Consider the following 10,386-nt stretch of genomic DNA (forward strand, 5'->3'; position numbering starts at 1 on the left):
AGCGGGATTGTGGGGAAGGGGGATTTAGGAGCGACGTGCGAGAGCTAGTGGATGCTTGTACTTTGTGCGACTCTGTGCACAAGTACTTATCTTTAGTGAGGATGACCCCGAAGAATATGCGTATATACGTTACCATCGATAGTCGAGTGTGATTCGTCAGCGATACGGAGGTGAGCCGTGTGGTGCGCGTCCGTCAGCAGCAGTTTCCCCAGTCTTTCCTCTTCTGCTTCCTTCCTCCGAGTTTCGTCTGGCCTAACGGCGCTTCCACGTCCTCCTAATCCAGGACGATTGTCGTGTAATGTCCAAGAGTTGGAAAAGAGAGAAACAAGGAGAAAATAAAATGCGCGCTCGTTGGAGACACCTGGTGCGCGAGGGACGCCTGTCTCTCTTTCTCTCTCTCTCTCTCTCTCTCTCTCTCTCTCTATCACACGCACACGCACTCACTTACTCGCTACTCTATCTCTCTTTTTCGAGATAGGAAAAAGAGAGAGGGAAGGAGGAGAGAGAGAGAGAGAGAACGAGCGCGCGCGCGCACGAGGAGCAGGCTGGCCGTATGACGAGTTAGCGGGGGGGAGAGGTGACATCGTCGTCGGTGGGAGTATAGGAGAGAGAGAAAGAGATACGGAATAAGAAGAAGTAGGCGACGGGGACGGCGGTGGAGGCGCAACTCCTCGCGTTATCGACCACGACTTCGACCTGCTTGCCTTCCTCCGATCTCCCACGGGCTCCTCCACCACTACCACCACCACCACCGCCACTACCACTACCACTACCACTACCACTACCACTACCACCCGACACCCGCCACCACCGCCGGCCCCGCCACCACCACCTCAACCACCACCACCTCAATCACCACCACCACTACCAGGACCACTACCACTACCACCACTACCACCACCGCCACCACCACTACCAGTAGCAGTAGCAGTAGCAGTAGTAGTAGCAGCAGCAACAGCAGTAGCAGCAGCAGCAGCAGCAGCAGCAGCAACCAACTCCTTTCTCTTGCTGGTATGGCATAGATCCGTCACTACAATGGATAGATACTCGCTTTCTCTGTTTTCTCGCTACTGATACACGTTGTACGATAACGTAATCGTGGTGGTCGCCGCTGTCGTCGTCGTCGTCGTCGTCGTCGCTTCGCGGCAGTGCTGTCGCGCGCCCGCTCACATAGAGAAACAGCAAGTGTGACCGCGCGCCCGACAGAGACGGACGAAGGCGCGCCGCTAGTGCGCATGCCCCGGGATCCCAAGCGCCGTGGAAAACATGGCCGCAGCACAGAATGAACCGTTCGCCTCAACCGTTGGCCGGCCAACGAGGCGAACGACCGGCCGCTGCACCACCGAGGCGCCGACTCTCCACCGGGAGTTGGCTCGTCCTCGATCCACGGCGAACTGCCCCTTTAACGATATCCCTAACCCCCACTTCGCAAACGTCGCCGCCTCTCTACTCTCTCTCTCTCTCTCTCTCTTTCCTGCCCCGCCAGCCCCGCGAGCCACACGATATCACCGTGTTGTCAGCGAGCGGCGACGTACGCGGTCGAGCCCCAAGGTCTTGCGCGGAGAGCAACAGTCGCAGCCACAACTGTCGCCGCCGCCGCCGCCGCCGCCGCCGCCGCTGCTGCTGCTGCTGCTGCTCCAATTTCTAACCGAGTTTTGTTCTAGATTCGCACTCGTCGGTACATTCGCGCGCTGCTCCGAGTGTAGCTCGGCCAACAGGAATTTAGAAAGTCCATGCGAGTCTTATCCAAGAGATACAATGTTGGGGGGGGGGGCAGACGGGACACAGAGCGAGACGTTGTTACTTTATTTTTGTTCTTTTTTTCCCCTATTGTGGACATGATGAAGTTCTCACACTATTATTTCCATTAGAGAATCTTCGTTATGCTTTATTCGATCTTATCAATTTCTCCAACTGGCCAAATCAAGCCCGTTTATTATGTATAGTTTTGTCTTTTTCCACTCGATCGCTCGCTATCCATTGTAATTGTAATAATTGCTAGCGCTTATTATTATTAACCGTCATTATTAATCGTCCAGGTTCTTATTTTATAAACTGAAATTATATGCACGTAATTGAAAAACTTCTTTATAAACTACTGATAAACAAGCCAGAGTGTCGTTCCCGCCCCATTTGTCGATATCCACGATCGAGCCAATACGGAAAAAAGTAATTTGAATATCATAATAATTTTTCGTAACAATTATTTATATTTTTGCTAAAATATTATTGCGACAATAAGCGACAATAAGCGATAATAAGCGATTGTAAGCGAAAATAGAAAAAAATAAATGTCACCAAAACCATAGCTAAATCAACGCCCTCCCAATGGTTTATTGAAATATTATTGATTGATATCGATGCTTATCTGCATTTGCATTATCTAACGTCCCAAAGTCATTTCAAATATGCATTAAAATTAATCGCCAATGGCAATCTAAATTATCTGTTCGTTATTTTGCAAGCCTACAACGATTATTGCACAAATGTGACTGTTGCAGGCATCCGAATTGCAATTCTCGCACGAGCGTACGCAATTAATTTGATTTACATTTATCAAACTATTTTTCATGCGTTTATTCTCTGTTGCACCCGACGACTACACTTACTTTCCGACGCGCGGACCTCGAACTTTATTAAAAAATCATCAGCAACCGTACAATCACAGCCAACATTCGAATATCAAAATGGACACGTACGCGATGCATCGGCTTCGATACCATTATATGGGGAACCACCAACTATAAGATGGCAATTACGATAATGAGGCAGCGCGTGCGTTGTTTGGTCTAATGCGCGCGCGCGCGCGCGCGCAATATTTTGAAGCCGGCGGCAGCACTGAGGCGACAGCGTAACGAGAGCCGATCGACTATTTGCTACATAACAGTTTCCCGAACAATTCGTGATATTTGTTTCAAGGAATTCGGTCGCACATATCTCGCCACTTTAAAATTGATAAAAACAAGCATGCCCTCCCTCCCTCCCTATCATCCCTCTCGGACATTCGATGACAGCTCTCGAACGACGCGCGTGGATCATTCAAAGGAGCACGGGGCAAGCGAGTGTCGGAATGATGCTGCTACTGGCATTCTCATCTCGGGCCTAAGTAGGCAGAGGAATTGCCCTCTGTCGACACTCTTACCCTTGGACGGCGTTATTCTCGACGGCAACGACGACGGCGGCACGCGCAAAAAGCCCCGCAATTTCTTGCGTCCCACGGCTGGCGCGCACACCGACACGAGCATTACGTAAAATTATTCTATCGATTTGCCTCGCGCTCACGGAGGATAATAGACGGACGGACGGACGGACTGACGGACTGACGGACTGACGTACTGACGGACGGACAAACAACGAGGAGAGGCAAAGGGACGACGTCCAAGGAAATAAGGATGCGATATTCGGCAAGACTTTGCCGTGGAATGAGACGATGAAATTGCCTGGATAAAGAGACAGCGTAACGGGCAATCGGATAGTGCGCAATAAGCTCGATTAGGATTGCGCGGCCGTGCACTCCCGCGCGTTCAATGGATAAGCGAATCGGTGTCGTCAGAGCCCCTGAATTATCAATCTCGCTGGCGGAGCTTCCATAAGCAATGACCGAGGACGCCCCGGTATACGGAACTCTCAAGGATAGCGTTAGCGCCAGGAGGAAGTATCGTGGGGCTTGGTTGATGCTTGGTTGATGATCGGTTGATGATCGGTTGACGATAGGTTGATGGATCGGTTGATGGATCGGTTGATGGATCGGTTGATGGATCGGTTGATGAACCGGTCGGTCAGATGGAACGTGAGTAACGGCGGCGGTGATAAGCAGCAATGATTTTCGAGCATTTGCGCGAGCGAGGAGCACCTGGGCGATAAACATCTGACATACGTTTAGCTCAATGACTCAGTGTCGAAAGCCGCTCGTTCGGACTCTCCTAATGGCGGTGGCGGTAGGGGGCTGGGGGGGGGGGAGTCAGTTTTCATTAGCGTACGAATGTAATCTAAAGTAAATGACGCGGCGTGGAAGATTTTCGGCATTTCTAAGAGACGACGCATAAATTTGAAGAGGCTGTGGTTGAACTGCCCCATCATTTACGTACTTCGATGGGCTTGGAAAACGTTTCTCATTAAGTACGCGGATTAGTCAGCCTTACCTTGTGTAAAGCAATAATGGGTAAAAAGTAATTTATATTGTAAAAATATATTTTATTGCGTGCACGTTTACAGCATAGACTTTTATTATCGGTAATAGCAGCATTTACTTGACACACCAAGTATTGTAAAGTTTTATTGTCCATTTTTTAACAATGAAGTATCATACGTCATATTTAAAATGCAAAGTATTGGTGAATATTTCATGCAATTTTAAAGCTTTGAATTCGTTTTTTTCGCAAAGATTGCCTTACCGCAAGCGCGAATTCGAATATTACGAATGTTTACGTCAATAACAGTATGCAAAATTTTACGACACTATTTAGCGATTATTATTAACCTGATGATTTGCACGTGTGCGAGAAGGAGTCTGCGTAGAGTGCTCGAGTACAAATTCACCTTCGCAGAAAATAAAATGTTTAAACTCGTATTGTTTGCTTTGAAAATTAAGCACAAGAGAAATCAACCAACCCACCAAGATTCGGCGCATGTGTCGCGCGTCGTACGGAAACGAGGATGGGGGGTGAGGACTTTATATTCTAGGTATTTCGATTGATTTTATCAAAGACAATAGTAAACTTTCTAATATCTTATCGCTAATGCTTTCGAGTTATAGTCAATAATCTCAAAACTATATTATCTGAATTATCTATACTATATTATTGTAACTATATTATCTCAAAACTGTATTATCAAATCATATCCAACTGATTTAAAACGATGACAGACAAATAAAATCGATACGAACGTAGATAAAAAATATATACACATACATATTTATTATCGAGGCAAGTGTACTACCGATAAACGTCAAGTTTGTGGTATAATTTAACCGACCCTTTATCGACATAATCTATTCCTTATTTTTTTTGTTAATTTGAACCTAAAATCTTAGCACTAAAGGGTGAAAACACTTTACTTTAACAATGACGGACTTGGCCTAATGAGTCGATAATAGAATTTAAAATAATATAGATAAATCGCAATTTTTTCAAGCAAAATTTCCAATATTCATTTTATTAAAGGTCATCGCCCTTAATTTTTCATATTTTATGTTCCTGCATTTTGATAAAGATTTTGATAACAGATAATAAGGATGATGAATAACATCTCCCGTAAAATGAACACAATGTTAATGTTAATGTTGCATCGCCAACCCGGATAATTGATTAAATATGTTCAAAAATACTTTTGTCAATTTCAAAAATCACATTATGTGGAAAGCCGTTGCTTTACGAGTGAACCGATTGAAGCTCACCTTAAGACATAATTAATTGTTACTTTACGTTGTCCCCGATTATCCAGAGTTTTAAGCTTGACATGAATATAACCAATCGCTATGTAAGATTTCGCTGATAATTTCGTCTCTACATAATCATTGAAATAAACTCTAATAATCAGCTAAAATTATCGAAATTATCACGAACGAACATATTGGTGATTAGTATTATCGGAATCAGGGACATGACCCATTCGTTATTATCGTTAGATCTCAATAATCTATTAATAAACTCGGTAATCCTCTTCGTTAAATTGACCCGTTATCCGTTAAAAAGAAATGAAAAGAAAAGAAATGAAAAGAAGAACAAGAAGAAGAAGAAGAAGCAGAAGAAAGAAAAGGAGAATGAGAAGGTGAAGAAGAAGAAGAAAAAACAACTTAATCCGTTCCAATTCCAAGCGTCATACGGTGACGTATGCGCTCGCTTGAAAATAACGAAAATGCACGCCGACGAGGAATGTTAGCTCCGTAATAATGATTTACAAATACGGGCTTTGGATTAAAGGATGGCCGAGAAAGGGGAAGCGACGGGGCGAACGGGCTCGGGGCGGAGGGGGGGGGACGAAGAGCGGAGCAACTGTTGTTTCTTACGTCACTCGGGCAAACCAGACGAGAGAAACCAAGCCTAAGAGGAGTAGCGCTCTAGCGTAAAACGCATAAGTTTCATCATTCGGACTCGGGCAAAACTTCGCTGCCTTTCAGCCTATCAATCGAAAGATTCGGTAGCCAGTTGGAATAACGTTTCACCGTCCATTACCTCGTCATTGCATTATCAAGTATGGTGGCGCTTCTACACTTGCGCGCGCGGCAGACTTTCTCTAGGTTCAACTCGGACGGTCGAGTCCATCATGACTACGACAATACAAAATCGAGGAAAAAGGGTTTGAAGCCGAGTCGGCCATTATGAAATACAGCCACAACGGAAGTAAAGAGGCAGGCAGGCAGGCAGACGTGCGCGCGCGTACGCAATCCCGCCATAACAATATTCTTTTCCCCGGCCGCGGCGTCCCTCGATGGACGCCACGAAAGCGTAAAAGGGGCCCTCGTCTTTCCACTCCCCGTTTCCGAGAAGCGCCCGATCTAAAGCCGCCATTTATAGAAGTATAGAGTAAAGCGATGACGGAGTCCGTGAACGCCTGCGAGCTGTCGTTTCTCGCCGATGACGACGATGACGACGACGACGACGACGACGACGACGACGACGACGACGACGACGACGACGACGACGACGACGACGACGACGACGACGACGACGACGACGACGACGACGACGACGACGACGACGACGACGACGACGACGACGACGACGACGACGACGACGACGACGACGACGACGACAGCGACAGCGACTATGGACCACACCACGACGACGGCGACGACGACGTTAATGCACGCGCGCGTACTCCAACCAAGTGCTGTCAGCTGGCGCCCGTGAACCTCCCCACCTGACTCCACCCCCCGCCGGTGCCAACGGACGGGGCTGTTGTTTACACCCCCACCTCGCTACCGTGAAGACGACGCGGCACACGGAGGGGCCTCTCTCTCTTTTCGCCATGGCACGTGTACAGCAGCCGTCGCCACCACCACCGCCGCGTTACCAACCCCACCAGGGCGGCGCGCAGGCTCCCACCGTCTCTCTCCCTCTTGACGCTCGCACCACCGACGCGCGGCACCACCACCACCACCACCGCCACCACCGCCACCACTACCACCATCGCCGGCGGCGTCGCACCACCCCACCGCCGTCTACGAGATCGAGAAAGAGAGAGAGAGAGAGAGAGAGCGCGCGAACGAGTGAGAGAGACAAGAGAGTGACAGTGCTATAGGGCGGGTGGTAGGGGGGAGGGGGGAAGAGGAAGAGGGAGGACGGAGTCGAGGGCCCCGGCGACGTGCGAAAAGACCGGCACTACGGTTTTGGTCGCGCGTCTCGGAAGGTGATCATCGACCTAACCTCCGCGCTTCTTCCTCCTCCGGGCGCAGCCTCGAACTCTCCTTCTAGCCAAAGCCTTACCTCGTTGGCCTGCACTGGTACCGCTGCTCCACGCGCCTTCCACGTAACAACAGTCACGATAACAGCTCGCACTATCCAACTCACCCGGACGTCGTTCCCGAGGTTAACCGACCACGCGGTTAACGTCCGCGCGTGTGAACAGCGCGACGAGCCTCGCTCTTCTGCGCCCGTTGCTGCGCGCGTTCGCTCGCTCTCTCTCTCTCTCTCTCTCTCTCTCTCACTCTAGCGGGCACTCGCTCCGTCTCGCTTACCTAACGGTACCTGTGGCCGACGAACCAACGAACGGCTAACCCGGCCTCGGAACCTCACTCCACACACGCGCGCATGCACATACACACACACACACACACACACACACACACAAAACCTCTCTCTCTCTCTCTATGTGCTCGCTCGCACGAACGCGGCACGACACGGAGAAAGAGAGAAAGCGTGTGAGCAAGTAAACGATCTTTTTCAACGCTGCGCGGCTAATATTTTTTCTTTCCCTTTGCCCGTTCTCGTTGCCTCTCCTTTGCTTATCGTTTAATTTTGAATTTCGCGTCCTCTGGCACGATGACGATTCCGGTAGTGCGCGCGCGCGCGCTCGCAAGAATGCAAAGAAGTAGGAGACGAAGAAGAAGTGAATGAGGAGGAGGAGGAGGAAGAGGAGGCTTTCACTCCCCGCTCTCCTCTCGTCGTATTTACCATAAGCATTATTGCGCGTCGCGATCCTTCGTCACCTCGCCCCGCCACGACTGACTTTTAACGACCGAACACGACTTTCCGCCGAGTGCGCCGCCAGCAGCGTTCGAAAGAGGCGCCCGCGCGCACCCACCTACGCACGCAGCTTACGATCTTGATCGACCAAAGGCGAATAGTAGTTTGGGTTTATTGGGACTCGATGGCGAGGCCAGGGTCGCGAATTTGATCGAGATCGTTGATTTTAAAATGCACTGCGCGTGCGAATTATTGATTAGCCGTGCATGCGCGCCACGACGGCACATTGACGTATTGAAATCGACAAGCCGTTACAATGTGAATACGTCAAAACGTAGGCACGTAAGCATTAGGGTGCGCGCATGCGCCCAAGAATCCATTGAATTACATTTCGATGGGTGCACTTGGTGCATTATATCATCGGTGCACTCTCGACGCAGGACCGACATCCTCCGTTAATTTACGCATACGTCGCGCTGGAGGCCCGCGTGCGCGTCCGGAGTCTACTCCTCCTCCTCCTCCGCCGCTTCCTCCACCCCTTCCTCCTTCTCCTCCTCTTCCCTCCGCCGCGCCGCGCGGCCCGCGCTCTCTTTCTCACCTTTTTTCGTAACGAGCGAGCGGCACTTTTTCGAGTTCGTCGGCCTCGCCGAGGGGACCGATTCGGACATATGCATACGGGAGAGAAAGAGACGGGGCAAGATGAGGGAAGAGAGAGCCACGCATCACCGAACGAGTTCCCGTGCTTCCCGCGGCTAGTGCGTAATACATGAAGATATACGTACAGGTTCCACTCTTGGCACTCTCTCTCTCATCCCTACTACGGCAGCACTTCTTACCACCTCCCCGCCACGGTCCGACCAACACGAGAAGCTCAACGAGACTGGGAAACGGGAGAATGTGCGCGCGCGCATCTTCTCTCTCCCGCCAGGCGCTTCGAGACTATCGAGCGACTCTCTCGACCCTCGTCCTCGGCCGCTCGCCAGCCGCTCTGAGTTCGAGAGCTCGAGGGGGCGCCAATTTTCAAAATCACCCGACAAATTCTTTGGCCGGATACCGAGTACCGGGCGTTGTACTATCTGCCCACGAGTACGAGGATATTAACATCCGAAAGTTCTTATCCAGAAGGGGAGAATTCTCGGTTAGGTCGTGGAGATGCTTATCCGTGTTTTCTCGTTTGAATCGAGTGTACCGACGCAATGGGACGCTATTTATTTGTTCGAGATATTGTCGTTTTATTTTCTCTAGGTGTTGGATAAAATTAGAAGAATAAGAGAATTGGCCTTACTCGCTATCGAATGCCGGAAATTATGGAAATTGTGTATGTTCATTCGGGTACGATGAGAAACGCGACGCCGATATTTATCACGAAACCTGAAATTTGCTTTGCCTCGTAACGCTAATGTGTAATGTAAACAAGATGTTTTTTTTATAAGCTTTTTGTTTTGAAAAAAAAAAAAATTATTATTGACGTCTATTTAATATTGAATAATTTGCTTTATTTAATGACGACAAGTATCGAGCTTGACCTCGACTACTTTGTCCAGTTCTATGAAGAAATTTAGGCTTTACTGGATCACTGGCTTATAAAACAGCACCACTCGTTTTATCCATCGCATTTGGATTGCAATTTCTATTAAACTTTCTTTACAGTGTAAATAATGATGTTCTGCAACAAGTAGTATAATACTTTTCAATATTCCGTAAAACCTAATTTATGTAAATTCAAATTCGTTCTCTTGATATTGAAATATCCCGTAGACTTGTCGATTAAAAATAATATATAATTGTAATAGTGATAAAATTACAAAAAACTCGGATTATAAAACTCTCCATATAAAAACCGATGTTTAGTAGTACAACGATAACAAATCATCCGAAGAATGCGAATACACGATTTTGAAACGCATGATTGATTTAATATAGAAATACGGAGCTCTTGTTTGGTTGGTATCGCCAGGCGAAAAAATTCTGATTTTTCTTGATAATATTATGGGTATCAATGACAAGAGTTCGTTCGATTCTTGACACTAGGTGGCACTGCACTGCAATGTGTTATTATTTTTCTTGAAATTTTTGAGGTTATTAATCTGGTGTAAGCAAATTGACGAAATAAAATTGTGATTCATTGTGCGTAGAATGATTTCTTTTTCTTTTTTAATTTAGATCTTTAGCATTTACATTATATTGGCATAGACATTTAACATTCTTGAAAAAACAAAAATAGTCCTGAAAGACAAGATACGTAGTGTGTATAATC

The 10,386-nt window shown here is 48.0% G+C and overlaps 1 protein-coding gene across 7 annotated transcripts in view; it reads right to left on the reverse strand.

Annotated features, from left to right (window-relative positions):
• The window catches only part of LOC105359223 (zinc finger protein 90-like), a 30,629-nt gene extending 21,341 nt beyond the window's left edge, over positions 1-9,288 (reverse strand). For 2 of the 7 annotated variants that reach the window (XM_011495751.1, XM_011495745.1), the window contains exons 1-2: positions 7,431-7,604; positions 134-274 (exon numbers count right to left, since the gene is read on the reverse strand). The gene's annotated coding sequence lies outside the window, so the exon portion shown is untranslated. Of the gene's footprint in view, positions 1-133; positions 275-696; positions 716-1,051; positions 1,127-7,430; positions 7,605-8,911 lie in introns of those variants that run through there. The other 5 variants (XM_011495746.1, XM_011495747.1, XM_011495748.1 and 2 more) reach the window with 5 other exon arrangements.
• Positions 9,289-10,386: the final 1,098 nt, after the last annotated feature.

Source organism: Ceratosolen solmsi, unplaced genomic scaffold (assembly GCF_000503995.2).
Source record: "Ceratosolen solmsi marchali unplaced genomic scaffold, CerSol_1.0 scaffold11, whole genome shotgun sequence".
Classification (NCBI taxonomy): Eukaryota; Metazoa; Arthropoda; class Insecta; order Hymenoptera; family Agaonidae; genus Ceratosolen; species Ceratosolen solmsi.